This window comes from Callorhinus ursinus, unplaced genomic scaffold (assembly GCF_003265705.2).
Source record: "Callorhinus ursinus isolate GAN/ISIS: 27379988/994484 unplaced genomic scaffold, GSC_fseal_2.0 scaffold25, whole genome shotgun sequence".
Taxonomy (NCBI): domain Eukaryota; kingdom Metazoa; phylum Chordata; class Mammalia; order Carnivora; family Otariidae; genus Callorhinus; species Callorhinus ursinus.
Window position 1 is genome coordinate 33,747,481 of NW_027397087.1, and position 24,381 is coordinate 33,771,861.

The 24,381-nt window shown below is 36.1% G+C and overlaps 1 protein-coding gene across 5 annotated transcripts in view; it reads left to right on the plus strand.

Annotated features, from left to right (window-relative positions):
- The window catches only part of GLCE (glucuronic acid epimerase), a 115,009-nt gene that overhangs the window by 51,595 nt on the left and 39,033 nt on the right, over positions 1-24,381 (plus strand). The window contains exon 1 of one of the 5 annotated variants that reach the window (XM_025884290.2): positions 22,854-22,978. The exons of the other annotated variants lie outside the window; for them this stretch is intronic. The gene's annotated coding sequence lies outside the window, so the exon portion shown is untranslated. Of the gene's footprint in view, positions 1-22,853; positions 22,979-24,381 lie in introns of those variants that run through there. 5 annotated transcript variants of the gene reach the window in all.

A 24,381-nucleotide genomic window follows, 5' to 3' on the forward strand; every position in this document is an offset into this window, starting at 1 on the left:
TTCTGGCTGCTTTCAAGACTTTTTGTCTAAAGTTTCTGAAATTTTATTAGTATGTGGCTGGTTATGGATTTCTTTGTATTTATTCTGTTTGGGGAGTTTGCTGAGCTTCTTAAAACTGTAAGTTTGTCTTTCAACAAATTCAACAAATACCAAACTCCCCTCTTGTTTGGATTCTATTGTCACAAATGTGGGATCTGAGGCACTCCTCTTTTTTAATTTTTTTCTAATCTTTTTCTCTGTTGTTCACACTGGGTAATTTCAGTTCATCTATATTAAGTGCATTGACTTCATCTTTTGTCATCTCTATTCTTTTTTTTTCTTAAGATTCTATTTATTTATTTGAGAGAGAGGGAGAGAAAGCAAGTGAGAGAACAGAGTATGAGTGGCAGGGAGGGGCAGAGGGAGAGGGAGAAGCAGACTCCTGGGATAGAGCTCCCTCAGCAGGGAGCGGACTCGGGGCTGACTTGGGGCTCTATCCCAGGAGTTGGGGATCATGACCTGAGCTGAAGACAGACGCTTAACGTACTGAGACACCCAGGTGCCCTGTCATCTCTATTCTATTGAGGTCATCTAGTGAGCTTTTAATTTTGGTTATTGATATTTTTTCACTTCTGAGGTTTGTATTTAGTTCTTTTTTTATATCTTCTTTTTCTTTTTTTGAGACTTTATATTTTTCCAGTTGTTTCAAGAATGTTTGCTCTTGCTTGGTGAAGCATTCTATAATGGTTGCTCTCATATCTTTAATATCTTCCTCAGATAGTTCCAGTGTCTGTGGTTTCTTGGTGTAGGCATCTTTTCTCATGTAAGTTGAGATTTTCCTGTTTCTTCATTTGCCAAGTAATTTTGGGTTATATTCTGGACAGTTTGGTATGTTATGATACGTTCAAATCCTATGCAGAATGTTGATATATTTGTTTTAGTAGGCAAATAACCCCGTTAGGCTAAGACTGCCAGTTCCTGTGGGTTGTGTTTACAACATTAGTTCAATTTTCAAAGCCTTTGCCATGCTATTTGGATCTGTCCTACATGTGCACCACACATGGGTCCGTCTGGAATTTGGGTAGTGGTCTGTATCATAGTTCAAGTCTCAAAGTGTACGTGTGGTTGTTCAGGTCAGATCCACCCATGGGCTGCTTGAGGGTTAGCCTGGGAGTTCATAAACAACTTGAAGCATTGCTTTCCTAAACTCCTCCTTTTCTGGGATCTCCCAGTAATTTCTGATTCCCTGGGGCTATCTTTTCTATTCTCTGACCAGAAAGCTTTATTTATTCATCTCTAATGTGCATTCCCTACAACTGTGCCCATTCTCATCCATTACATGAGAAAAGATTGCATTCCCTACAACTGTGCCCATATCCAGGGCCAGGTGGCAGAACAACAGAGAAAAAGCAAACAGGGATTCACCACATCCTCTTTGGACCACAGCTCCTCTAATCAGAGAGGAAGGTTTCCCCTTCCTCAGAGTTTTAGGATTCTGCTGGGCCTCTTGCCACAGCTGCTACAGGAGGCTGAGCTTGAGAGAATGGGGGAGGGATTTCCACACTTTCTTTGAGTAGAAGTTCCCTTTCCCTCTCCTAGAGCCAGCACTAGACAGCTTTTACTGAAATTTTCTCTGTACTAATGTCCACTTCCAGGTTTGGGGCTGTAGGATACCTGAACTGGAGGTTGCATACTGGAAAATGATGTTTCAGTGGTACTTCAAATTCTGGTCTTCCTACCCAACCTGTGCGCTTCCTATTTTAACTTCTCAAAGTTCTGAAGTAGCTCTTCCATGTGTTCTATCCAGGTCTTGTAGCTACCTTGACTTGGAGAGACAGGTTGGAGTATGATTACCCCATTTTATCTGGCACTAGAACCTTACTTAAAAGTTATAAATTTTATTTCTCTAGGAATTTGACAAGAAACTGAATTTTTGATCAAATATATTTTGAGTATGAAACCAGACATGTAACAAAGTTTAGATTCTTTCATTTGATTAAGGTAAGATTGCTTAGTAAAATTAATCATACCCCCACTATATATTTTTAAACTTATATTTTAATGTGTACTTTACTAACACATTTTACTTTTCAGTCTACCTGAGATTCTTTTTTTTTTTTTTTTTTTTTAAAGATTTTTTATTTATTTATTTGACAGAGACACAGCGAGAGAGGGAACACAAGCAGGGGGAGTGGGAGAGGGAGAAGCAGGCTTCCCGCAGAGCAGGGAGCCCGATGCGGGGCTCGATCCCAGGACCCTGGGATCATGACCTGAGCCGAAGGCAGACGCTTAACGACTGAGCCACCCAGGTGCCCCTCTACCTGAGATTCTGACCTCAAAATATTTTCAGGGTTCCTTTACCATTTAAATAACTAATGTTTCATGTCACAACTTCCAGATACAAGAGGATATAATAACTTCCAGAAATGAGGGAACATGTGATTATTTGTTTATTGAGGGTGTTGTATATTGATAATCACACCTGTTTGCCTGGTGCAGGAGTCAGCAAATTATGGCCCAAAGGCCAGCACCTGTTTTGGTAAATAGAATTTTATTGGAACATAGTCACACCCATTCATTATATATTGTCTGTGGCTGCCTTAACACCACAGTGGCAAAGTTCATTAGTTGCAACAGTGTCTTTGTGGCCTGCAAGCCTAAAATCTAGCTCTTTAAGAAAAGTTTGCTGACTGAGTAAGAGTATCTTGCTATGCCGTGTAATTTAAGACAAAGCTATGAGCAATTAAATGCCAAGTCCTTATTTCCAGTAGAAGTCTTCATTTTGCTTAGATTTAAAAAAGTAAAAGTTTATGTGATAAAGGTCAAGTTTCTTCCTGTCTAAAAAAATTCACACAAATGTATTTAATATTATTTTCTTTCCTAGGAAGTTTAAACAGAACTAGTAACATTTTGGAAGTAATCATTATGTGTTTTAATATCTGTCCTAGTAACACAAGTATTTTAGATTATATAAAGTTTTAATTGAAATAAAATTGATTCTGATATAAAACTGTGTTTTAGTGGCTAAAGTTGGAATTATGTTTCTAAAATTTATATTGAATCACTTATACCTGTTTGTGATTCCTAAAATTATGAGTATTTAAAAAACATAAGATAGAAGGAGAAATCAAAATTTGAGCCTAGACAGTTTATAAAATGTTTGCTAGGCTGCTCAGGAGTCTTGACTAAAGAAAAACATATTTTTTACACGTGGACATATAGATTAGAATTTCCAAGCAATATCATATAAAGGAATTTCTCTCTTTTTTTTGAAACAAAATCTGAAAAATAAATTATTTTTTGCTAATTTCTAGGTAATATTAACAAAATAAAGTAAGTTTCTAAAATCTTTACATCATAACTATTTGATTTGAAAAAGTCTCATATCATGCATGAAGCTGAGATACATTTAGCTTTCTAATAGACTTGTGTGAGGTATCTTGTGTTTTTATAAAGTGAATTTAAAACTTTTAAAAATTTACATTTTAAAGGAAGAAATCTAGAAATTTATCTGAAAAATGTATTTTGTATTATTTTATATTGTTGTTTTACATTTAAATCAATATAGATTTAGAGCCTCTCTATTAGAGTACTTATATATTTGAATTATGAAAGTTGGATAAAATAAGGCTACAGAAGAATTGATGGGACTCTTGGTAGCTTGAACATGTGAATGAGGCCACCTTAGTATTAGCATGTTTAGCTGTGGTCTAAACTGAATTGGTTTGGAAAGTACCTATCTGATTCATAGACTGAGACTTATGAATAAGAATTCCTTTTTAAATGATGGATGATATAAGAAAGTACTACTAAAGCTTTTTGCTTCTATCAAAATCATATCTGAAGATGTCTTTTCTTTTTTAACTTCCCTGATTTATGTTTTGTTGTGGTCCTTCCATACAAACTTAGATTAGTTAGTTTTTTCTAGGTCAACATAAAATATTTCATTTTAAAAATCAGCTACTGGGGGCGCCTGGGTGGCTCAGTCGTTGAGCGTCTGCCTTCGGCTCAGGTCATGATCTAAAGGTCCTGGAATCGAGCCCCACATTGGGCTCCCTGCTTGGCAGGAGCCTGCTTCTCCCTCCCCCACTCCCCCTGCTTGTGTTCCCTCTCTCACTGTCTCTCTCTCTGTCAGATAAACAAATAAAATCTTAAAAAAAAAAATCGGCTACTGAGTCATTGCTAATTTGACATTATTACTGCAGTTAGATATGTGTGTTGAAGACAGACAGATTTTCTTCTTTAAATTGAATATGCTTCCTGCTTTTTAGAGTTATATATGTCTGGATAAGAAAGGGCTTGGGTGGATTAGTTAGGAATTTTTTTCGAATGTCAATGTCTTAGTCCATTTGGGCTGTTACAACAAAATAACAAAAGCTGGATAGCTTATAAACTATAGAATTTCAAGATCAGTGAACTTGAACTGGGAAGTTCAAGATCAGTGCCAGCAGATTTAGTTTCTAGTAAGGACTTGCTTTCTGGTTCATAGACATCTGTTTTTTTGCTGTGTCTCACATAGTGGAAGGGGTAAGGGAGCTCTCTGGGGCCTCCTTTATAAGGGCACACTAATCTCATTCATGAGGGCTCTCCCCTCATGACCTGATCACCTCCCAAAGGCCCCACCTCCAAGTACCATCACATTGGGGGTTAGGATTTCAATATGAATTTCTGGGGGACACAAACATTCGGTTAGATTTTTAATTTCATAGACCCTGATCAATGTCATTGTATAGTCTTTAGGGCAGTAAAGAAACTAATACGGAAATGAGCCTTTAAGGATTATCCTCACAGGAGATAATGCAAAAACATGTTACTTTAATTGATCACTATGGGATTTTCTTAAACTTTAAGTGATATATTTTTTAAGTCCTTTCTTTATACATATTTTATTTTCTACCAGATAAACTCTTAAATTTTATTCACAAAATTTGCTATCAAGGAAGGTATTCATACTTTTGAAAGAGAGGAATAAAGGCTATTATTTTTTTTAAGATTCTCCCTTTTTAAAACAACTTGTTACTTTAGAATAATTTTAGATGTAGAAATACATTCTAAAGATAGTATATAGTTTTTCTATATTATTCACTCAGCTTTCCCTAATGTTAACATATTATGCAGCCTTGGTACAGTGATCAAAACTAATCAACATAGACTACTAAACTATGGACTTGATTAGAATTTCACCAATGTTTCCACTAATGTTCTTTTTCCAGAATCCCACATTACATTTATTTATTATATTTCCTTCGTTTCCTCCAATCATTGAGAGTTCCTCAGTCTTTGCTTATCTTTCATTCACACTTTGGAAGATGACTGGTCAGGTAGACCTTTGTAGAATGTCATTCAGTGTGGTTTTCTCATGGTTAAAATGAACTTAGAGATTTTGTGGAAAAGAATGCCAGAGAGGTGATGTGTCCTTCTCAGCATATGATAATCAGGGGTTATGTGATGTCAGCATGTCTCATTGCTGGTGATTTTATTAACCTTTATCACCTGGTTATGGAGGTGTCTGCTAGATTTTTCCACTGTAAAGTTACTGTTTTTCCCTTAATAAATATTTTGGTGAAAATACTTTGAAGTTACACAAATATCCTGTTTCTTTTTAAAAATTTGGCCACTACATTGATTGGTGGATCTTGCCTGAAGCAGTGATTAGTCTGATGTTTTGATGGTGATTGATTGATTTATCTATTCCACTCCTTCTACATTTATTAATTATAATTCTGTAAGAAAAAGTTGTCCTTCCCCACATTGATTTATTTTATTTAATAATTTATTTATATCCATACACACTCATGGATTTTTATTTTATTCTCTGGATTAGGATCAGTACTAGTATTGGTATCTCCCAAAGCCTAGCAAGTACTTATGCCTTTAATTAGCGTTTCCCAGAATTTCGTATAAATGGACTCTCATAATGTGTAGCCTCTTAGGACCTGCTTCTTTCATTTAATAAAATGCATTTAATATTCATTTATCTATTGTATAAATCACTAGTTTGTTCCTTTTTATTGCCATGTAGCATTCCATTGTAGCATACCAGAGTTTGTTTATCCATTTACCTGTTGAGAGACATCTGGGCTGTTTCCAGCTTTGGGCAACTACGAATAAAGCTATTACATTTACATGAAGGGTTGGTTTTTTTTTTTTTTTTTTGGTATTTTTTGTGTGTGGATTTTGGTTTTGATTTTGGTTTTGTTTTCACTTGGGTAAATACTTAGGAGTGGGATTATGGACTTTAAGTATATATTCAGTTTTCTAAGAAACTGCCTAACTTTTTTCTAAGTGGCTATACAATTTTGCATTCTTACCACCAGAGTATGAGAGTTCCTATTGCTCTGTATCCTCTTCAACCCATGGGTATTATCAGTTTGTTTTTGTCTTTTCTGTTCTTTTTTTTTTTTTTTAAGATTTTATTTATTTCAGAGAGAGAATGAGAGATAGAAAGCACAAGAGGGAAGAGGGTCAGAGGGAGAAGCAGACTCCCTGCTGAGCAGGAAGCCTGATGTGGGACTCGATCCCGGGACTCCAGGATCATGACCTGAGCCAAATCCAGGATCATGACCTGAGCCAAAGGCCGTCGCTTAACCAACTGAGCCACCCAGGCGCCCTTGTCTTTTCTGTTCTAATATATGTATAGTGGTTTTAATTTGCATTTCTTAAATGACTAATAATGTTAATATGCAATCCATGTTTGTGAATGGGTAGCTGGTCCCTTTTATTTCTCTTGATTTTCTTCTCCTTTTTTGATCAACCAGGTGGGTAGAGTCTTTTCCAATATAGTTTTGATTGAATTAGTTGCTATCATCTCTATTTAGCTATATTTTATAATAAATACACATTTCCATATATCAGTTTTGGCTTTCTGTACTTATAGTGGAATGAATATAAGTTTTTATATAGCTGAGTATTTGAATGATAATTTCATTATTGTCTAAAGCTAGATTGCTTTATAAGAATCTTCATAGATTACATCTGTGACTAAATACACTTGCAAGGCAAGGGAAAATGTAAGAAATTCTGTTAGTGCTAGAGGTTGCTTTGGATTGACAAATGTCACTGTAGAAAAAGAAATCTTAGGGTCTTTAGTGAGATCTTTTTCCCCTTTGACTATCAAATGAACAAGCAAACCTGATACTTTCTTGGGATGTTTGTCAATGTATTCAGCCTTTGTTATATTCTTATAACTAATCAGTTAATATTAGGTGAAAGAGAGTAGAAATGAATGTTTTTAAATTTGCCCCAATTTACATAAACATTTAAATTGACAGCTTGAAAATATGATGTTGCTTCATTGAACTGAATTAATGAAAATGTGTGGAATACTCATCTTCTACTTTCTTGCATTTCAAAGACTACTGCCAAAAAGCCCTATAATTCAGTAACTGAGTTTTTAGTTTAAATTTGGCTTCTATCAGAATGAAATGAAGATATAAAGTTTTAGTGAGTGATTTTTATCCTATTGGAGCTTTATATTTACTGTTTCTGTTTTGTAAAGGCCTATGTTTAATTTAATCTATTAGGCTATGTGCAGGGATGCCAAGTTATTTAAATAGATTTTTCTGTTTGCTATGTAAAGTCCTTTTGAGAACTTAATATATTACATAAAATGTATGCTTAAAATATAAGCCTTAAAGGACAACATTCCTGTCACGTCACATCACTTGGGTAATTAGGATTTGATTCTGTTGGTATGGATTCTAGTTAACAAAGTAAGTTATTCCCAATTTCAGCAGGAGAACGCCAGCTTAAGGAATATTTTATTTACATATTCAGATTATGAAAATAATATTATTAGAAGTCATTACAAATGGGAAGATGACTTTCTTGTCTGCTTTAGAATGAGTCTCTTTAAATATCCTGTTTCATAGTGTGATTACATTACTGATTCTATTGGCTGAAACCAGGTTGGTTGTTACTATTACGATCATGGCAGCCTGAATTCAAACCAGCAAATTTTATTTATTTATTTTTATTTATTTAAAGATTTTATTTATTTAACAGTGAGTGAGCAAAAGCAAGAAGAGCGGCAAAGGGAGAGGGAGAAGCAGACTCACCACTGAGCAGGGAGCCTGACATGGTGCTCGGTCCCAGGGCCCTGGGATCATGACCTGAACTGAAGGCAGACACTTAACCAACTGAGCCACCCATGTGTCCCTGTCAGAAGGAATTAAAAAAAAAAAAAAAAAAAGCAAATTTTAAATTGGAAAATATAGACCTTTCTGTAGTGGCTGCTCTGGTCACTGTATATAACTTATATTGACCTACCTTTTCAGGCTCTCTTTGTAAATAAGTTATGGGTAACACAAAGTAGCCTTGTGAAAGGGAAAAAAAGTACTATATATATTTATGCTATAAATATATTTTATTTCCTTCTTCCATTTTCCTGAACAGCAGGGAAAAAAGAGGAAGAGGGGTGTTTTCTAATGTGTTGATGGTACCTTCTTCCTTTTTTATAGAAGACTAGGAAGGTGAACTTTGTGACTTTGGTTGAGTATGCTTTAGAGCCCAAGAAGGGGCAGCCACAAACAGTTGTGCATGTATGACAGTTGACAATATCAGTTTTATCTTCCAGTATTGAAATCATTTCTTTTTTTTTGAAGATTTTATTTATTTATTATTTATTTATTTATTTTAAAGATTTTATTTATTATTTGACAAAGAGAGAGATAGTGAGAGAGGGAACACAAGCAGGTAGAGTGTGAGAGGGAGAAGCAGGCTTCCCACCAAGCAGGGAGCCTGATGCAGGGCTTGATCCCAGGACCCTGGGATCATGACCTGAGCCGGCAGATGCTTAACTGCTGAGCCACCCAGGCATCCCAAGATTTTATTTATTTTTAAGATTTATTTGAAAGAGCGTGTGTGCAAATGCGGGGAGGGGCAGAGGGAGAGAGAGAATCCCAAGCAGACTCCCCACTGAGCGTGGAGCCCAAAGTGGGGCTCAGTCTCACCACCCCAGCTGAAATCAAGAGTTGGGTGCCCAACCGCCTGAGCCACCAGGCATCCCAATCACGATTTCTGAATTTGGGGAATTGAGGAAGTATGGAGTTTAACTTCTTTTGAGCAGCTGTTCTTTGGTTGACTCCAAACCAGGTGCTTTTATTTCCATGTTATTTAACTTGGTCCTCACAATTAGCCTACATGGTATGTATGATTACCCACATTTTACAAATAAAGAAAACTTACCCAAGGTAACACAGCTGGTAGTGGCAGAGTCAGAATTTGAACCTTTGTTTTTTTGAGCTAAAAGTCAATGCTTATCCATTATACTATACTGCCTCTCCTAAAATTAGAAAAATAATGAAAAGTATTAGAAAATCTCTCTGAAGTTTTAAGCCTCTTGGAGAGAAACTAATATTAGATAAGACTTACATTATCTCAACCTTTGTAGTGTTTTCTTCAATCTTAAGGGGCTTCACTTTTGGGAGACTTATTTTATACATGTTATATGAAGGAACCACCAGCAGGATACTCATTAATGCTAATTAAGTGATTGAGTCTCCAATATATGTCTCAAAGAGGACTCTCTAATGATATTAGCAATATTAATAACTTTCTTGAAGATAAAATCATCTATGAATCAGAAATAGTACATGTATGAATTGCTCTTAGTAAAAATATTCATCTCAAAAATTCACACTTGTAGTACTAGTAACCTTTTAGTCTAATTAAACTCTTAGAAATGATATTTAGTATAACATTTGCAAAACAAACTGTTGTATAGCTTGCAAATAATGCTTTAAACTGTTTGATCAATAAACTCATTTTATGGTAGATCAATAAATTCCATTTGTGCAGTGATTAAGCTGTCTTTATCTTAATGGTATTTTACCCTGTAGTAATGTTATACTGTCAAAATTAACAACTATATGTAGAATTGTTGTCAGTTTTAAGAGTTTTTCTTAACATGTTCATTGTATTAGTGGTCTTATTGTATATTTGTAAATCCATCTATAAGCAAATCATTAGTTGTTCAGTATTTATTTCTAGCATATTAAAATTCTCAAATCCATAAATATAGAAAACATTTCAAATATGATAAAATTGTATGGGAAATTGTTTCAGTATATATAAGCAGTTAAATTATAGACTTTTTTTTTAAAAGTGCTAAATATTAGTTGATATTTGGTAAGGAAAAACTCCAGAATTCATTATTTCTTCTATATTTTATTTTTAAAAGATTTTATTTATTTGTCAGAGAGAGAGAGCACACGCAGGGGGAGCAGCAGGCAGAGGCAGAGGGAGAAGCAGGCCGCCTGCTGAGCAAGGAGCTTGCAGGACTTGACCTCAGGACTTTGGGATCATGATCTGAGCTGAAGGAAGATGCTTAATGAGCTGAGCCACCCAGGCATCCCACTTTTGTTATATTTTAGGGCAAAGTATATTATAATATTAAGTAGATGATGTAAAAGCATTACCTGAGTCTATTTCTTTATTTATATACTTATTTATTCATTTTGGTTTTACAAAGATTCTGTTGAGCACAGAGTCTGATGTATGGGGCTTGATTGCACAACGCTGAGACCATGACTTGTGCCGAAATCAGAGTTGGATGCTTGACCGACTGAGCCAGCCAGGCACCCTTTTGTAAGTTTTAATATCTATTTTCCTAAGGATTTGTCCATTTCACCTAAATTTTCAAATCCATTGGCATAAAGTTATTTTAAAAAGTCTCATGTTGGGGCACCTGGGTGGCTCAGTTGGTTAAGTGTTTGACTTTTGATTTTGGCTCAGGTCATGATCTCAGGATTGTGAGATCGAGCCCCATGTCAGACTCCATGTTCAGTGGAGATTTTTTTTTTTAATCTTAAAAAAAATGTTCACCATGATAAGTGTAGTTACCATCTGTCACCATACAAAATTATTACAATATTATTGACTCTCTTCTCCGTGTTGTACTTTACAGTATTGTCAACTGACTTATTTTATAACTAGAACTTGGTACCTCTTAATCCCCTTCACCTATTTTGCCCACCTTGCACCTTTCTCCCCTCTTGCAGCCACCCATTTGTTCTCTGTATCTATGAATCCATTTGTTTTGTTTGTTCATTTATTTTTTTAGTTTCTATATATGAATGAAATCATACAGTATTTCTTTCCTTGGCAAAGTTCACTTTATATGATACCTTCTGGGTACATCCATGTTGTTGCAATGGCAAGATTTCATTGTTTATTTATGGCTGAGTAATATTTCATTGTATATGTATACCATATCTTTTTTATTCATTCATGTATCAGTGGACAATTAGGTTGCTTCCCTGTCTTGGCTATTGTAAATAATGCTGCAGTGAACATAGGAGCACATGTATCTTTTTGAATTAGCTTTTTCATTTTGAGGGGGGAATTACTCAGAAGTAGTATCATATAGTGTTTCTACTTTTAGTTTTTTGAAAAACCTCCATACTGTTTTCCATGCTGATTGCACCAATTTACAATTCCACCAACAGTGCTTGAGGGTTCTCTTTTCTCTACATTTGTTTCTCACTAACATTTGTTATTTCTTGTTTTTGTGGGTTTTTTTTTTTATACTAGCTATTCTGACAGCTGTGAGGTGATATCTCAGTATGGTTTTGATTTGCATTTCCCTGATGATTAGTGGTGTTGAGCATCTTTTCATATGTCTGCTGGCTATCTGTGTGTCTTCTTTGGAAACACGTCTGTTCAGGCCCACTGCTCAGTTTTTAATCAAATTGTGGGTTTTTTTGGTATTGATAATTCGTATGAATTCTTTATATGTTTTGGGTATTAACCCCTTATTAGAATATCATTTGCAAATATTTTCTTCCATTCAGTAGATTGTCTTTACATTTTGTTGATGCTTTCCATCACTGTGAAAAAGTGTTTTAGTTTGGTGTGGTTGCAATTGTTTATTTTTGCTTTTGTTGCCCTAGCCTGAAGAACAGGTCCAAAAAAATATAAATAAGACCAATGTTTAAGAGCTTGTTGTCTGTTTTCTTTTAGGAGTATTATGGTTTCAGGTTTACATTTAGGTCTTTAATCCATTTTGAGTTTATTTTTGTGTATGGCGTAAGAAAGTGGTCCAGTTTCATTCTTTTGCTTGTACCTGTTCAATTTTCTCAACACCGTTTATTGAAAAGTCTGTCTTTTCCCCATTGTGTATTCTTGCCTCCTTTATTGAAGATTAATTGGCCATATAAGCATGGGTTTGTTTCTGGGCTCTCTCTTCTGTCCCACTGATGTATGTGTCTCTTTTTGTGCCAGTACTGTACACTTTTGATAACTGTAGCTTTGTAGTATAGTTTGAAATGTGGGTGTGTGATACCTCCAGCCTTGTTCTTCTTTCTCAAGATTGCTGTGGCTGCTTGGGGTCTTTTGTGGTTCTCTTAACAATTTTTTTTTTATTATTATGTTATGTTAATCACCATACATTACATCATTAGTCAATTTTTAGGATTATTTGTTCTAGTTCTGTGAAAAATGCTGTTGGAATTTCGATAGGGATTGCATTAAATCTGTAGATTACTTTGGGTAGTGGACATTTTAACAATATTCTTCCGACCCATGGACATGGTATATATTTCCACTTGTGGCATTTTCAGTTTCTTTCATCGGTGTCATAGTTTTCAGAGTACAGGTCTTTCTCTGCCTTGGTTAAATTTATTGCTAGGTATTTTATTCTTTTTGATGCAAGTGTAAATAAGATTGTTCTGCCACTTTGTTATTAATGTCTAGAAACACAACAAATTTCTGTATATTAATTTTGTATCCTGCAACTTTTCTGAATTTATATATTAGTTCTAATGGGTTTTTGGTGGAGTCTTTGGGGTTTTCTATATATAATATGTCATCTGCAGGTAGTGACAGTTTTACTTCTTCCTTACCAATTTGGATGCCTTTTATTTCTTTTTCTTGCTGTGGCTAGGACTTCCAGTATTATGTTGAATAAAAGTGGTGAGAGTGGGCATTCTTGTCTTGTTTTTGACCTTAGAGGAAAATCTTCCAGCTTTTCACCATTGAGTATGATGTTAGCTGTAGGCTTGTCATATATAGCCTTTATTATGTTGAGGTACTTTTCCTCTATACCTATTGTGTTGAGAGTTTTTATCATGAAGGGGTGTTGAATTTTGTCAGATGCTTTTTTTGCATCTACTTGAGATACCTATATGGGTTTTGTCCTTTGTTTTGTTAATGTGGTGTATCACATTGATTTGTAGATATTGAACCATGTTGCATCTCTGGAATAAATCCCATTTGATGGTGGTGAATGATCCTTTTAATGTATTGTTGAATTTGGTTTGGTAATATTTTGTTGAGGATTTTTGTATCTATGTTCATCAGGAATATGGACCTATAATTTTCTTTTTTTGTAGTGTCTTTGGTTTTGGTGCCAGGGTGATGCTGGCCCCATAGACTGAATTTGGTAGCATTTCTTTCTCTTCCACTTTTTTTGGAAATAGTTTGAAAAGGATAGGTATTTACTCTTTAAATATTTGGTAGAATTCACCTGTGAAGCCATCTGGTCCTAGACTTTTGTTTGTTTCAATTTTAAAACTAGTAATCTGTTCAAATTTTCTGTTTCTTCCTGATTCCGTCTGGGAAGATTGCATGTTTGTCATTAAGTAATGCCTTTATTTGGCTGTTGTTACAGTGTTTGTTTTAAAGTCTGTTTTGTCTCATGTAGATATTACTCCCCCAGCTTTTTTTTTTCTTTTCCATTTGCATGGAGTATCCTTCCATCCCTTCACTTTCAGGCTTTATGTGTTTTTAGGTCTGAAATGAGTCTCTTGTAGGCAGCATATAGACAGATTTTATTTTTTATTCAGTCCTCTTTGTGTTTTGGTTGGAGTGTTTAGTCCTTTTATACTTAATTATTGATAGGCATGTAGTTAACACCATTTTGTTGTTTTTTTTTAAATTTTTTATTGTTATGTTAATCACCATACATTACATCATTAGTTTTGAATGTAGTGTTCCATGATTCATTGTTTGTGCATAACACCCAGTGCTCCATGCAAAACATGCCCTCTTTAATACCCATCACCAGGCTAACCCATCCCTCCACCCCCCTCCCCTCTAGAACCCTCAGTTTGTTTTTCAGAGTCCATCGTCTCTCATGGTTGGTCTCCCCCTCCGATTACCCCCCTTCATTCTTCCCCTCCTGCTATCTTCTTCTTTTTTTTTCTTAATATATATTGCATTATTTGTTTCAGAGGTACAGATCTGTGATTCAACAGTCTTGCTCAATTCACAGCACTTGCCATAGCACATACCCTCCCCAGTGTCTATCACCCAGCCACCCCATCCCTCCCACCCCCCCACCGCTCCAGCAACCCTCAGTTTGTTTCCTGAGATTAAGAATTCCTCATATCAGTGAGGTCATATGATACATGTCTTTCTTTGATTGACTTATTTCACTCAGCATAACACCCTCCAGTTCCATCCACGTCATTGCAAATGGCAAGATCTCATTCCTTTTGATGGCTGCATAATATTCCATTGTGTATATATACCACTTCTTCTTTATCCATTCATCTGTCGATGGACATCTTGGCTTTTTCCACAGTTTGGCTTTTGTGGACATTGCTGCTATAAACATTGGGGTGCAGGTACCCCTTCGGATCCCTACATTTGTATCTTTGTGGTAAATACCCAGTAGTGCAATTGCTGGATTGTATGGTAGCTCTGTTTTCAACTGTTTGAGGAACCTCCATACTGTTTTCCAGAGTGGTTGCACCAACTTGCATTCCCACCAAGAGTGTAGGAGGGTTCCCCTTTCTCCGCATCCCTGCCAACATCTGTCGTTTCCTGACTTATTAATTTTAGCCATTCTCACTGGTGTGAGGTGGTATCTCTTTGAGCTTTTGATTTGGATTTTCCTGATGCCGAGCGATGTTGAGCACTTTTTCATGTGTCTGTTGGCCATTTGGTCTTCTTTGGACAAATGTCTGTTCATGTCTTCTGCCCATTTCTTGATTGGATTATTTGTTCTTTGGGTGTTGAGTTTGATAAGTTCTTTATAGATTTTGGATACTAGCCCTTTATCTGATATGTCATTTGCAAATACTTTCTCCCATTCTGTCGGTTGTCTTTGGTTTTGTGGACTGTTTCTTTTGTTGTGCAAAAGCTTTTTATCTTGATGAAATCCCAATAGTTCATTTTTGCCCTTGCTTCCCTTGCCTTTGGCCTTTGGGGATGTTTCTAGGAAGAAGTTGCTGTGGCTGAGGTCGAAGAGGTTGCTGCCTGTGTTCTCCTTCAGGATTTTGATGGACTCCTGTCTCACGTTTAGGTCTTTCAACCATTTGAAGTCTATTTTTGTGTGTGGTGTAAGGAAATGGTCCAGTTTCATTCTTCTGCATTTGGCTGTCCAATTTTCCCAACACCATTTGTTGAAGAGACTGTCTTTATTCCATTGGACATGCTTTCCTGCTTTGTCAAAGATGAGTTGACCATAGAGTTGAGGGTCCATTTCTGGGCTCTCGATTCTGTTCCATTGATCTATGTGTCTGTTTTTGTGCCAGTACCATACTGTCTTGATGAAAACAGCTTTGTAATAGAGCTGGAAGTCCGGAATTGTGATGCCGTCAGCTTTGCTTTTCTTTTTCAACATTCCTCTGGCTATCTGGGGTCTCTTCTGGTTCCATACAAATTTTAGGATTATTTGTTCCATGTCTTTGAAAAAAGGGGATGGCATTTTGATGGGGATTGCATTGAATGTGTAGATTGCTCCAGGTAGCATTGACATCTTCACAATGTTTGTTCTTCCAATCCATGAGCATGGAACGTTTTTCCATTTCTTTGTGTCTTCCTCAATTTCTTTCATGAGTATTTTATAGTTTTCTGAGTACAGATCCTTTGCCTCTTTGGTTAGATTTATTCCTAGGTATCTTATGGTTTTGGGTGCACTTGTGAATGGGATCGACTCCTTCATTTCTCTCTTCTGTCTTGTTGTTGGCGTATAGGAATGCCACTGATTTCTGTGCATTGATTTTATATCCTGCCACTTTACTGAATTCCTGTAGGAGTTCTAGCAGTTTTGGGGTGGAGTCTTTTGGGTTTTCCACATACAGTATCATATCGTCTGCAAAGAGTGAGTTTGACTTCCTCTTTGCCAATTTGGATGCCTTTGATTTCTTTTTGTTGTGTGATTGCTGTGGCTAGGACTTCTTTTTTTTTTTTTATTATTATGTTCAATTAGTCACCGTATAGTACTTCAGTAGTTTTTTTTTTTTTTAAAGATTTTATATATTTGAGAGAGAATGAGAGAGAGAGAGCACGAGAGGGAAGAGGGTCAGAGGGAGAAGCAGACTCCCCGCTGAGCGGGAGCCCGATGCGGGACTCGATCCCAGGACTCCAGGATCATGACCTGAGCCGAAGGCAGTCACTTAACCAACTGAGCCACCCAGGCGCCCTGCTGTGCCTAGGACTTCTAATACTACGTTGAATAGCAGTGGTGATAGTGGACATCCCTGCCACGTTCCTGACCTTAGGGGGAAAGCTCTCAGTTTTTCCCCATTGAGAATGATATTCGCTGTAGGTTTTCCATAGATGGCTTTTATGATATTGAGGTATGTACCCTCTATCCCTATACTCTGAAGAGTTTTCATCAAGAAAGGATGCTGTACTTTGTCACATGCTTTTTCTGCATGTATTGAGAGGATCATATGATTCTTGTTCTTTCTTTTGTTAATATATTGTATCACGTTAATTGATTTGCGGATGTTTTAACCAACCTTGCAGCCCAGGGATAAATCCCACTTGGTCATGGAGAATAATCCTTTTAATGTACTGTTGGATCCTCTTGGCTAGTATTTTGGTGAGAATTTTTGCATCCATATTCATCAAGGATATTGGTCTGTAATTCTCTTTTTTGATGGGGTCTTTGTCTGGTTTTGGAATCAAGGTAATAGTGGCCTCATAAAACGAGTTTAGAAGTTTTCCTTCTATTTCTATTTTTTGGAACAGTTTCAGGAGAATAGGTATTAATTCTTCTTTAAATGTTTGGTAGAATTCCCCTGGGAAGCCATCTGGCCCTGGGCTTCTGTATGTTGGGAGATTTTTGATGACTGCTTCAATTTCCTTTGTGGTTATAGGTCTGTTCAGGTTTTCTATTTCTTGCTGGTTCAATTTTGGTAGTTGATACATCTCTAGGAATGCATCCATTTCTTCCAGGTTATCTAATTTGCTGGCATATAGTTGCTCATAATATGTTCTTATAATTATTTGTATGTCTTTGGTGTTGGTTGTGTTCTCTCCTCTTTCATTCATGATTTTGTTGATTTGGGTCATTTCTCTTTTCTTTTTGATCAGTCTGGCCAGGGGTTTATCACTCTTGTTAATTCTTTCAAAGAACCAGCTCCTAGTTTCGTTGATCTGTTCTACTGTTCTTTGGTTTCTATTTCATTGATTTATGCTCTGATCTTTATGATTTCTCTTCTCCTGCTGGGTTTAGGCTTTATTTGCTGTTTTTTTCTCTAGCTCCTTTTGGTGTAGGGTTAGGTCGTGTATTTGAGACCTTTCTTGTTTCTTCAGAAAGGCTTGTATTGCTATATACTTTCCTCTCAGGACTGCCTTTGCTGTATCCCAAAGATTTTGAACAGTTGTGTTTTCATTTTCATTGGTTTCCATGAATTTTTTAATTCTTCTTTAATTTCCTGGTTGACCCATTCATTCTTTAGTAGGATGCTCTTTAGCCTCCATGTATTTGAGTTCTTTCCGACTTTCCTCTTGTGATTGAGTTCTAGTTTCAAAGCATTGTGGTCTGAAAATATGCAGGGAATAATCCCAGTCTTTTGGTACCAGTTGAGACCTGATTTGTGACCTAGGATGTGATCAATTCTGGAGAATGTTCCATGGGCACTAGAGAAGAATGTGTATTCCGTTGCTTTGGGATGGAATGTTCTGAATATGTCTGTGAAGTCCATTTGGTCCAGTGTGTCATTTAAAGTCTTTATTTCCTTGTTGATCTTTTGCTTAGATGATCTGTCCATTTCAGTCAGGGGTGTGTTAAAGTCCCCCACTATTATTGTATTGTTGTCCATGTGTTTCTTCGCTTTTGTTATTAATTGCCTTAGATAATTGGCTGCTCCCATGTTCGGGGCATAGATATTTACAATTGTTAGATCTTCTTGTTGGATAGACCCTTTAAGTAGGATATAGTGTCCTTCCTCATCTCTTATTACAGTCTTTGTTTTAAAATCTAATTTGTCTGATATAAGGATTGTCACCCCAGCTTTCTTTTGGTGTCCATTAGCATGGTAAATGGTTTTCCACCCCCTCACTTTCAATCTGGGGGTGTCTTTGGGTCTAAAATGAGTCTCTTGCAGACAGTATATGGATGGGTCTTGTTTTTTAATCCAATCTGATAGCCTGTGTCTTTTGATTGGGGCATTTAGCCCATTTACATTCAGAGTAACTATTGAAAGATATGAATTTAGTGCCATTGTATTGCCTGTAAGGTGACTGTTACTGTATATTGTCTGTGTTCCTTTCTGGTCTATGCTACTTTTAGGCTCTCTCTTTGCTTAGAGGACCCCTTTCAATATTTCTTAGAGGGCTGGTTTCGTGTTTGCAAATTCCTTTAGTTTTTGTTTGTCCTGGAAGCTTTTTATCTTTCCTTCAATTTTCAATGACAGCCTAGCTGGATATAATATTCTTGGCTGCATATTTTTCTCGTTTAGTGCTCTGAAGATATCATGCCAGTCCTTTCTGGCCTGCCAGGTCTCTGTGGATAGGTCTGTTGCCAGTCTAATGTTTCTACCATTATAGGTTACATATCTCTTCTCCCGAGCTGCTTTCAAGATTTTCTCTTTGTCTCTGAGACTCATAAGTTTTACTATTAGATGTCGGGGTGTTGACCTATTTTTATTGATTTTGAGAGGGGTTCTCTGTGCCTCCTGGATTTTGATGCCTGTTTCCTTCCCCACATTAGGGAAGTTCTCTGCTATAATTTGCTCCAATATACCTTCTGCCCCTCTCTCTCTTTCTTCTTCTTCTGGGATCCTAATTATTCTAATGTTGTTTCGTCTTTTCGCTTATCTCTCAAATTCTGCCCTCGTGATCCAGTAGTTGTTTATCTCTCTTTTTCTCAGCTTCTTTATTTTCCATCATTTGGTCTTCTGTATCGCTGATTCTCTCTTCTGCCTCATTTATCCTAGCAGTTAGTGCCCCCATTTTTTATTGCACTTCATTAATATCCTTTTTGATTTCGATTTGGTTAGATTTTAGTTCTTTTATTTCTCCAGGAAGGGTTTCTCTAATAACTTCCATGCTTTTTTCAAGCCCAGCTAGCATCTTTAAGATTATGATTATGAACTCTAAGTCCGACATCATACTAATGTCCGTATTGAGTAGGTCCCTTTCAGACGGTACTACCTCTTGTTCTTTTTGCTGAGATTTTTTTCATCTTGTCATTTTGTCCAGAGGAGAATAGATGAATGAGAGAACAAAATGCTAACAGGTTAACAAAGTCCCCAGCAAATATACTCTAAACAAATCAGAAAAGACCTGAAACCAGGGGAAGAGAAAGGGAAAGAAAAAAAGAAAAAAAAAAGAAAAGATAAAACAAACCAAAACAGAACAAAACAAAACAAAAAACAGAATATGATCAAATATGATCAGGCTGGTGCATATATCAGTGCCACACACTAGATTTTGGGTGTATTTTGGTCTGTTAGAAGAAAGTGCCTCTTTTGGTTGTTTTTGTAGTTCTTTTCCTTTCTTCTCTTGCTCTCTTCTCTTGTGAAATGATGACTTTCTTTAATATTATGCTTGGATTCCTTTCCCTTTATTTGTATCTATTATAGGTTTTGGGTTTGTGGCTACCATGAAGTTCATATATAACACCTTATATATATAGCAGTCTTTTTTTTTTTTTTAAAGATTTGTTTATTTTTTTGAGAGAGAAAGGGTAATGGGCAGAAGGAGAGGGAAAGAGAGAAGCTCTCAAGCAGACTCCCCACTGAGCGTGGAGCCTGACCCAGGGCTCAGTCTCACGACCCTGAGCTGAAACCAAGAGTTGGATGCTCAAACAACTAAGCCACCAAGGCACCCTTATAGCAGTCTATTTTAAATTGGTGGTTGCTTAAGTCCAGACACATTCCAAAAGCACTACATTTTTACCCCCTCCTAGCATTTTATGAATTAAAAGTCATATTTTCATCCTTTTATTTTGTGTATCCCTGGACTCATTATAGATGTAGTTGATTTTACTATTTTTGTCTTTTGGCCTTCATACTTGCTTTATAAGTGATTGATCTACTACTTTTATTATATGTTTGCTTTTACCATTGAAATTTTTTCTTTCATAATTTTCTTCTAGTATGGCTCTAGGGAAACATTATCTTCATGACCCTGGAGTTGGTAAAGATTCTTAAACAGAATACATAAAGGATTAACAATAAAAGGAGAAAATGATAAATTGGACTACATTAAAATTAAGAAATTCTGTTCACTAAAATACACAGTTAAGAATGAATATCAGGCCACAGAGTGGGAAAAAGATACTTGTAATTGGAAAAAAAATTTGCAGTTTTCATTAGGTATATCTGACAAAGAACTCTACCAGAATATATTAAAAAGTCTTAAACAGCAATAGAAGACAGATAACCCAGTAGAAAAAATGGACAAAACACTTAAATGGTCAATTCACAGAATAAGATCTTCAAAAAGCATACACACATATTAAAGGATTCTCCATCTCATTAGTCATCTGCAGTATACAGATTAGACCTACTATGTTATACCACTCTGCCCTACAGAATGGCTTGAATTAAAAGATTGATGATATCAAATGTTGATGAGGATGTGTTGCATTTTTAACTCATTTTCCACAATTGTTAGGAATATAAATTGCTTTAACCACTCTGATTAATACTTTTTTTTTCCTCACTAAAGTTTTTTTTTTCCTTACTTGTCTTTGTATCACACATGACCTTACAGTTCCACTCTTAGGCATATATCCCACAGAAATGCTAACAAGTGTTCTCCAAACACATGTGTAAGAGTGTTCATAGAGCAGTATTCATACAGGCAAACATGGAAACAATCCAAATGTTTAAAAAGAGCAAACTGGATAACTAAATAGTGGTATATTTGTGCAATGGAATACCATACAGCAGTGAGAATAAATGAACTATTGTAGTGCACAGCCACATGGATGAACCTCTGGAACATAATGTTCAGTAGAAAAAGCCAATCACAAAGGAGTACACATTGTGATTCCGGTTATATAAAGTTTAAAAACAGGCAAAACTGCTTTATTGTGTTAGAAGTCAGGAGAGTTGTTACTCTTGGGGAAAGATAGGGAAATAATGGGATCTTCTGTGTAGCTGGTTAAGGAAGTTCTATTATACTGATTGTTATAAGCATTTAATAAAATCATGACTGGGTAAATTTTATCAAATGCTTTTATTTGATGAAAGCTGTTGACATGATGTGGTTTTCCTCTTTTTCTTTTAATTTGAATTCTGAATGTTAAACCAGCCTTGTGCTCTTGTACTGTATTTCTTGATCTGGGTATTGGTTACAGAGGTGTATTAACTTTGTGAAAATTTCTGTATACTAGTTTGTTATACTGTAATAAAGTTTATTTAAAATTTTTAATTAAAAAATGAAAATGATACTTGGAGAGTTAGCCAAAAATGTACCTGTTCAGTTTGTGAGACAAGAAGAGATAAAGAAAAATTTACATTTCTATGGAAGATTATCCTTCTCAGTCATGCTTGATTTAGAATGTACTTTGTAGAATAATATTTTATGTGATAGTTCAGTAATTAACACATGCCCCTGTGAAGTCAGCTACAAATACAGTGAGGCTTTTTAGGTTGCAGCAAAAACAATGGCATAATAATTAAATGGAACTTATTAATTGTAAGAATTGACTTCTCAACTTCTTCTTTCCTACTTGTGGTTTTTCACACAGTGGGTAAAAATCATTCCAGGATAATGATCTCTGACAGAAGAGAAACTAATGGGGTAAGCCCATAGTTTTCCAAGCCACAGTGCAGATAGAGGGAGCCTAAACAGCCCAGGAGTCTCACAGGATTGAGTTTGGGGTTCAGAGATGACAAGCTAAAATTTTGAGGGCAAAATACTGGAAAGGAAAGGACTGTAGAAATGGAGAGCTCCAGGGACTTGGAAAGTGCCCTTACAAGTCTTTGGCTATCATTCTGTGCATACATGTGAAATAACTACTCAACACTAGGAAAAGAGCCACTGGAAGGAGTAGGAAAAGTCCTCAGAGATCACAGGGAGTAAGGTAGCCACACTAGCCAGAGTGGAAAGACCTCCTAAAAGAAAGGCATTGGGTAGTCTTAAGAAGGACATTGCTGTAGACTAAAAGCTATAGTAGGCCTTCCTTTTCTGTGGTTTTACTTTTCTGTGGTTTCAGTTACCCATTGTCAACTGTGGTCCAAAAGCAGATGGTTCTCTTTCTGATGTATCATCAGAAGGTCAGTAGTAGCCTAATGCTACATCACAATGCCTATGTCATTCACCTCATCACATAGACATTTTTTTTTATCATCTTACATCATCACAAGAAGTGAGAGTATAGCATAAAATATTTTGAGAGAGACTACATTCACTTAACTTGTCCTATTTTATTATTAGTTTATGTTGTTAATTTCTTAATCTGCCTAATTTATAGATTAAACTTTATGAGAGGTATGTATATATAGGAAAAAACATAGAGGTCTCGGTACTATCTGTAATTTCAGGCTTCCACTGTGGGTCTTGGAAAGTATCTCCCACAGATGAGGGAGGACTGTTGTACTCTGGTCCCACATAACAAAGTTTAATTAGTAAGCCTTGAAATTATCAAACTTTCCTAGGCATTGAACTACTCTCAGAACAAAGCTCAAAAACACTTAAAGGAATTCAAAAAATCCATACCATATATTCCAGCAATCTCACTCCTGGGTATTTATCCAAAGTAATTGAAATCAGGATCTTGAAGAGAGATTTGCATTTATGTGTTCATTGAAGCCCAAGAGGTGGAAGCAACCCAAGTGTCCGTCAATGGATGATAAGGAAAATGGTGGTATGTATGTACAATAGAATATTATTTGGTCTTTAAAAGGAGGAATTCTGTCATGCAGCAACATAGATGAGCCTTAAGGATATTATGCTAAGTGAAATAATCCAGTCCTAGAAAGACAAATATTGCATGGTTCTACCTCTATGAGGTATCTAAAGTAGTCAAACTCATAGAAGCAGAAAGTAGAATAGTGGTTGCTAGGGGCTGGAGCTAGGGGGAAATGGGGAGTTGCTGTTTAATGGGTATAAAGTTTCAGTTATGCAAATTGAAAAGTTCTAGAAATCTGTACAACGATGTGCTTACATTGTACTGTACACTTAAAAAATTGTGGATAAAATAAATTGCACAAATTCATTTGTCAATTCAGATTCACTATAAATACCATTTCTGCCTTAAAATCCATATAGTGAAGATTAAGCCTGAAAGATAAATATATCCATAACAAATTTGAAAAAATTCAGTACCCAACAATGTAAAATTCTTAATGTCTTGCATCCTATAAAAAACTACCAGACATGCAAAGAAGCAGAAAATATGACCCATAACCATGACAAAAATCAACCAATAAGAGATAAAGATAACCCAAACCAATAAGAGATAAAGATAACCCATATGATCAAATTAACTGACAAGGACATTAAAGCAGCGATTATAACTATACTCATGTTCAGTAGAGTAGAGGAAAACGAACATGCCAATGCAAGATGTAGGAGTTATTTTTAAAAAGGGTGACCCAAATAGAACTTCCAGAGACGAAAAATAAAATTTCTGAAATGGAAAATACAGCAGATGAGATTAACAGATTAGACATTGCAGGAGAAAAAGATTAGTTAAAACCTGAAGACATAAGGGCGCCTGGGTGGCTTAGTCGTTAAGTGTCTGCCTTCGGCTCAGGTCGTGATCCCAGGGTCTTGGGATCGATCCCCACATCAGGCTCCCTGCTCAGCAGGAAGCCTGCTTCTCTCTCTCCCACTCCCCCTGCTTGTGTTCCCTCTCTCACTGTCTCTCTCTCTCTCTCTCTCTCTCTTAAATAAATAAAAATCTTAAAAAAAAAAAAACAACTGAAGACATAGCAATAGCAACTATCTAACATGAAATACCAACAGAAAAAAATAGTTGGAAAAAGATACATCAAGCAATTTAACACAAGTATAACAAGTTTCAGAAGGAGACAGGGAGACAGAAAAAAATATTTCAGGAAATAGGCAAATATTTACCAAGTTTGATGAAAACTGTAAATCCACAGATTATAGTTTACAAATTTCCAAGCTCTTAGAAGAGCAAGGTACAGTAATTAAGTTATTGAAACCGGTGACAAAAGTCTTGAAAGAAATCTTAAAAGCAGCCAGAGGAAAATATGCAGATGAACAAATATATAAAAATCACTACAGATTTATCAGAAACTG